Raw genomic sequence first — 7,500 nt, 5'->3', positions numbered from 1 at the left:
GTCTGTGCTTTATTTACTCCACAAGAGTGTTGACTGCTAAATGTAAACACGCTCGCCAGCGAAAGCGAAAGTAACGCCTGGAACGTGCTGCATGTGTGAGCAGTGCATGAGCAGTTGGTGAACATTGTGTGAACGTGGCGTGAACGTTGCATAACCTGTAGGGGGTGTTTTTCAGCATCCATGTGAACAGATCAGAGCAAATCAAGAGAAATGGGAGTTTTGCAGATTCTTTTTGCATGTGGCGCACACGGTTGTCAGCAAAAATAGACAGTGAAAATGGTGTTTTGATAATTCTGACTTGAATATCACTTTTTTTACTGCAGTTTTAATATCTTATCTGTCACAGAGCTGTTTCCGTCTCAGAATAAAAGTCCTCTGATTCACCCATTTGGTTTTATTGAATGAAGAACTTTGTGTTACAGTTTTCCTTGTATAAAAAGTGCTATATGAAGAAAGTCTGATTGATTGATCGACTGACGGACTGCGTTACATGTAGATGTGGAAGTCTCTCGCCCTGAGCAAGCAGTGAAAAAGGACCTGAAGAGAGGCTCAACACTCTGGTGCCCACAGGTCTATTGATCATTTTACTTTGATATCTTTCTTGTAGGCTCACACCTTGTTGACAGTATGCAAGTCTGCTTTGCTGCACTGCCTTTACCAGAGTCAAAGGTCTACACGGAAGAAAATCCGGACCTTTGTGTACAGCTACTAAAGTACAGAAATATGCATAAAATCAGAAAACCTTTTCTATTCTGATCGATCAGATTGTGGTGAAGACGCCGAGCAGCGGCGTGATCTGAGCAGACAGACGGAGAATTCCTCACATTGCTGCGTTTTCGTCTCACGTCTGTGAGGAGAGGAAGCACCTCTCCGGCCTCCAGACGACTCGACACTTTCGCTCCTCCGTCTTCACCATTAACCATTAATCAGCGTACAGACAGCCGGCTCTGGCCGCGCACCAGCACTTCAGGGCGTTTTCTATCAGCGCCATCCCAGGCAGATGGTGCACTAAGTGTGATTGGCAGGAGAAGAGGAAGAAGCGGCGACGGAGCCGATACTGTTGCCAGGGAGGGTGGCGAGGAGGGGGGGATAAGAGGGTACGGTGAGCGGGGAGGGGGGCGTGACCGATCTTAATTATCCCAAAGGGTTGCCAAGTGTTTGCGCTCTGACAGGGAGCCGAGTGACGCGTTTCCAGGAGCCCAGAGATGAGTTTTGTTTTGGGGAACCAAAATGTTAGTGACTAATGTGTTTTCTGCAAACGGCTCGATGCAGTTCGTTTCCATCAGCAGTTAAGACAGTCGTTCCCATGAAGCACAAAACAACAGCGAACGGAAACAGCGAGCAGTTGCCAACAGCAGTGCTGGAATGTAACTAAGTACATTTACTCAAGTACTTTCCTTGAGTATTTTCTTTTCATGCTATTTTATACTTTTACACAACGACATTTCAAAGGGAAATATTGTACTTTTTACTTTACTACAGTTATCTGACAGCTTTAGACACTTTACAAATTAAGAGTTTATAAAATATCAATTAGGCAGCAAAAATTTTTTGACACTTTTTCCCCATGTAGTTTTTTTTTCTTAAAAATTTTAAGTTTTTTGGGTGCTATTTTTTTAATACGTTTTTTTTAAAAGTTTTTTTCTGTTTTATTTTTTTTCTTGTTTTAAAAAATAATTTTGAGTTTTTTTGGGTGTTTAAAAATCATTTTAACAACTTTGAGATTTGTCAGTGTTTTTTTTATTGTTTTAACAATTTTAAGTTTTTTTTAATGTTTTTTTAATAATTTGGGAGGTTTTTCCATGATTTTTCGTCTTCTTTATATATATAATTTTGAGGTTTATTGCTGTCCTATTTGTCTTTTAACAATTTTGAGTTTTTTGCTTTTTAAAAAAAAAAAAAAAAAGTTTTCTTTATATTTTTGAGTATGGGGAGTATTTTGTTTTTGTTAGATTTTTGTCTGTGCATTTGGTACATTTACTCTTAATACTTAAAGTACTTTTTTCTAATTATACTTACTTTTACTTAAGTAACATTTGTAGTGCAGGAGTATTTTCACAGTGTGGTATTAGTACTTTTGCCTCAGTAAAGGAACTGCATGCTTCTTCCATGCTGGCTATCAGAGCATCTGAACAGGCTCCAAGTTTTAATCCCTGGTTTAGATGAGTTCCCCGATCCGCCCTGCAAATCCCCGTTGGAATGCGGCCGCGTGCATGTCGCTTTCTCTGAGATCGGCTGATGCGCCTGCAGAGCGGATTCGGCGAGCACAAAGCCAATCGTCTCCAGGTCGAGATACCGCAGGTGCAGCGTAACTGCCTGGAGTGGCACCAATATGGCGGACGGGTGTTGGGTTTATAGGGGCGAAGAGGAAGAGAGCGGCGGCACGGAGCCACCGAGCTGCCCGTCCCTCCCCTGCGCCTCCTCTCGGAGTCAAGCAAGGAGGCGGAGATAACTGGCCATCGCGGGTGAGATCACCAACGGCGGGTTCACCCCGAGGTCAGCAGAAGCTCCCACAATGCCCCTTGTTTCCACATAACACACCAGCATCGACCACGCCACCGAAGACGCTTCGATGCAATCGCATTTCCTGTGTGCCGCCTGTGTTGTTGTTGTGGCGCGACGAGGCAACGAAAATATTCATAATCCCCACATTGTTGGTTCGCCAGTCATAACATACGCGCGGCGGGCTGCGGCGCCGACGCCAGCCGAGCCCCGAGATGGTCACAGTCGGCTCAAGACGAGCGAATGGACTTGTTTGTCGCAGCGAGTTCAGCGAAGGAGCGATGAAAGCTAGAGCTCATATCCAGCTCAGAGGTCAGAAAACCGCATTCTCCACATTCCTCCTCCGTCGACAAGGCGAGGCGCTGAGAGACGCCTTCACTGACGGCTCTAATTACTGCCGATACTCACTCCTGGGAAAAATTATCGACTGTGTGTGAGACAAATATCTGACTGATTGTGTGATATGGTGAGAAATTCTCCAAGGCGTTCGTGTCAGTGCTAATAAACTGTGTTAATAATTATGTCCTTCGATATGCAACCAAACTCTGAAAGGGTCGTGGGCTGTTGGAGGAGTAGAGCCGAATTCCAACTTTTGGGGATTTTATCAATCGTTTTTTTATTTCTTTGACAGCTTGTAGAATGATTTTAAAGGCCCCAAAAACCTATTTTTTCAATCAGTATCTTACTCTGAATGATGGGGGCCAACATGAATACAACATTTTCTAAAATACTTCAGAACTGTCTGAATTCAGACCATTTTTTATTTTATTTCAGAATTTGATTTCATGACCGCTCAAGACAACAGCTGTATGGATTTCCAGCCATCTTACAGTTTTGGTGCTTTGCTAACTTAAATGGGGATAAAGTGATTTAATCGTGCGGCTCGTCTGGACTTTACAGATGTTATGAGACAAAGTGGAACAAATCCCTCTGGCGAAACAAGTCATTTCAACTGATTTAGCTGCTCGTTGTCATTGTAAAGTCATCAAATACAGAAGTTTTTGTTTTTGTGAATTTGGCGTAAGATCCCGACTCTAAAAAGCCACCTTTTGCACCCACATGACACGCCGCTAAAAACTCACCTGGACAGAACCGTGGCAGTGTTATTATACGCTACCGGATGACTGGATAACAACAGGCACATCAGCAACTTCATGCTGCGTCTGCATGATACGCCGCTGGACGGAGTCAGGTTGAAATGACATAATACAAGCAACACAAAGGTCTCTACAGGATGGGCAGGAGGGTGGATGGATCCCACAAACCTGACTTTCATGCAGGAATCCGGTGTTCGCTTCCCGTCTGAATGTGATGTTTTTTCTTACCATGCGCCTCCTTCCTCTAATCATAACCATCCGTTTCAACATGTGCATTTTTTGACGTATCGGCGTTGGTTGCCATGTGCTTTTGTTGACTAAAGATAACCACGTGCAGAATCCTCCCGCCATGTGCTTGTGTTGACATCACAGTGGCGACATACGGGGAACGCCAACAGCAGACGCAGAAGGATACCTAGAGCGTAACATGTAGACGCGGAAGTCCGCTGCAAAGCGGCAACATGTGATGACTTGGGATGAGAAGGTGCTGGAATAAAGCAGTTTAAAGTAACAAATCAGTAGTCGGGTTTCCGTCATAGATTTGCTTAAAACGTAAGTGATGTTTTTGAAATTCTGATAAAACACAACTGCGAGATGACTGCGTTTCCAATGAGTGATGTTCTGGGACTTCTCTCGCCATAACGTTCCAGTAACCATGGCGATGGGTGTTCAAAACATTAGCAGCTTTGCTTCTATTGCAGCCACTCAATAAAGCCAGTCTGATACTGCCATGATTTCTTTGTCTCGTATCAGAGTTAAGAGATCTCTGTCTCTTCCTTCGTCCACACATGCCGCACCATGTTCTGTAGAATATCATGTGACTCAGTTGTACTTTTTCTTCTTCCTATTTTGGTTTAGTCGTTGGCGTCCATAAAGTCGCATTACTGCCACCCGGTGCTGCACATATGAGCTATAAAAGCAAAAGAAGTGTTACAAAATCAGTTTTTCTAAATACGACTTTTTCAAATTGCCTAAAATATCACCTCACGTGGGCGTAAAAACCTGTTGGGGTTTTTTCGAAATTAGTGTGTTTCCACTAGGCGTATTTTATTTTCACTGTTTCAGTTTGAAGGTTAATGGAAACCTGCCGAATGCTTCTCCTGCTGCTCACTTTATTCTTCGACTGACGTCTTTCGTCTCATTTTTTTCCTGTGTGCGTGATTTGTTTGTGTATTTTGGTACCAAATGGTCTGTGAGATGCACATTAGAAGAATTTAGTGATTTCCATATACTGCAGCTGCCATTATTTTAAATTATTTTTATGGATTTTTTTTCTACAAAGCTACAAATTACACCAACTGCAAAAACAAAAGTCTGAATTCTCTCTTCAATTGGGACAAAGGTTGAGCCTTTTCATCCTATTTTTGTGTAAAAGTTTCTAATCCTCTGACAGTGTCTTCATTAGAGAGTGTCTGTCAGAGGAGGAAGTAATCACCCGCTCCTCTACGTGTGTGTTGTACATGTGTGTGTCAGGTATGTGTGTGTGTGGAGTGATTTGACGGCGTGGGCAGGTGAGCGCAGCAGTCATCCTCTTCCTCAGGCGTTTGTCAGTGACTGACAGCTAAAGCGGAGGGCAGGGAGGACAGACAATACAGAGTAAGGAGAGATGCGGTAAACAGGCTCGGCCATGCCTCCGTCACTGCTGCTGCCGCCGTGACATGTCAGCTCCACGCCGCAGCGCTTTGTTTACGCGTCACCTGTCAAACCTGGAGAGGCGGCTGAAGTGGAAAGAGGTGCTCATTAATACCAGCTGATGATTAATATTTCCAACATGCAGCTGAGTGATTCCTGTCATGTGCACAAAACACACGGCTGAGGCTCCTCCGTGAGACTTTTTTTGTCTCTGCAAACATTTTCTTGTTTGCAAAATAGTCTGGAAACAGTTTTTTTTCCGGGTTAAGATGAATGAATGAATTTAGCCCTGATACCAAAATACTAACTCAGATATTTTTATGCCACTGCGTCGACGATAACTGAGGCCGCATTATGCATTATGTTTTTGGGTGTCGGTCAGTTTGTCCCATACTTGTGAACTCAATAGCTCAAGAACGCCCTGAGGGAATTTATTCAAGTTCAGCACAAACGTCCATTTAAATGTGGCAGTGAACTGATTAAATTTTGTTGGACATCAAGGTCACTATGACCTCGTCCCTCTAAATCTCATGAATGGAGCGCTCGATAATTTTCTTAAATCTGGCACAAACGTCACCCTGGGCTAAACAATGCACTGCTGAAACTTTCATGGTCAAAGGTCAAGGTCACTATGCCCTTGAATCTCTCTCATTCTCATGAATGTGATAGCTGAGGCTGGAGGCATTATGCTTTCAGGCTGTCTGTCTGTTTGTTCCCTAGTTGTGACAACAATATGTCAAGAAGGTCTTGAGGGAATTTATTCAAGTTTGGCACAAACGTCCACATAACTCGGCAATGAACTGATTACATTTTGGTGGTCATAGGTTGAAGATCAAGGTCACAATGACCTCATCCATCTAAAACTCAAACATAGATCTAAATTATGCCATGGGGAGTTTCCTCAGATTTGGCACAAATGTCCACTTGGATTCAAGAAAGAACTAAGTAGAATTTGGTGGTCAAAGGTCAAGGTCTCTATGATCTCATCTGTATAAATCTCATGAGCACAGACTTCAATAATCCCTTATGGAATTTCCTTTAATTTGGCACAAATGTTCAATCGGACTTAACCATGAACCGACATTTTGGTACCCAAAGGTCAAAAGTAAAGTCTATTGGGACCAAATGTGTCTCATTATCATGAAATCTCAACAAAGCCATTGAGGGAAATTTTTTTCTGATATGGCACAAACATTCACAAGGACTCAGGAATGAATTGATTAGACTTTGGTGGTCACAGGTCCCGGTCACTGTGACCTTCCATGCATTTCATTATTAGTAGTGCTTTCTATATCAAGAAAGCCTCGAGAGAATTCATTCAAGTTTGGCACAAACGTCTACTTAAACTCAACCATGAACTTATTAATTTTTGTGGTCATAGGTCAAAGATCAAGGTCACTATGAACTCAACCTGGACTCAACAATGAAGTGATTAGACTTCAGTGGTCAAAGGTCAGATCGCTCGAGGACTGAACCAAACCATATCGTTCACCGCTTTTGCTGTCGCTACAGTTGTAGTGTGGACTCTTGATTTGGACCGATTTTTAAAAACGTCTCTGTATATTTTTGTTTTTGTGTTTGTCTTTTATTGTTCTTGGTGTGGACGGCTTTCTAGCTGACAAACTACAGACTATTTTAACGTACGTTTAAAGTCTGCAGGAGATTTATTTTGGGTGCAGAATCACTTTAAAACCACTTCACATCCTCACAGCAATAACATGACAGCAACACGAAAAACTGGTTCTCCATTTCAACACCAGTCAGAGGATTTCTGCCTCCAACTATAATTACCTCCAGTCTGCAAAATCTGTGTGTGTGTGTGTGTGTGTGTGTGTGTGTGTGTGTGTGTGTGTGTGTACCTGATGCGTGCTCTAATTGACCGACTGACTGACTGGCTGTTATTTGGCGGGTTAGGGCCTGCTGTGCGAGTCACTCAGGGCTGCCTAATCATGCATTGTGTGTGCCAGTGATGGCTGCGTGAAGGAATGCCAGACTTCACCTCGCGGTCAGGCGAGTCACCGCCGGGCCTCGTGGATTCAAGCAGGGACAGGCCGCCCCGGTCCGGGTCGGGACTCAAGAGTCGCACTTCCCCTTTTCCTCATCTCTGTTATCACTGACATGTTTTTTTTTTTGACTCACGGGTCTGTTTACATGATGCGTGACTAAATCACCGACGTGCTGAGGGGTTAAAGTGGCACTGTCACATGGCAGAGTTACAGGTTTGATTCCCGTTGAGACCACCCATGTCGGAGAAGTCGGGCCGTGGTGT

This window comes from Plectropomus leopardus, chromosome 4, assembly GCF_008729295.1.
Source record: "Plectropomus leopardus isolate mb chromosome 4, YSFRI_Pleo_2.0, whole genome shotgun sequence".
NCBI lineage: Eukaryota > Metazoa > Chordata > Actinopteri > Perciformes > Serranidae > Plectropomus > Plectropomus leopardus.
Note: the sequence above shows the minus strand (reverse complement) of the source record.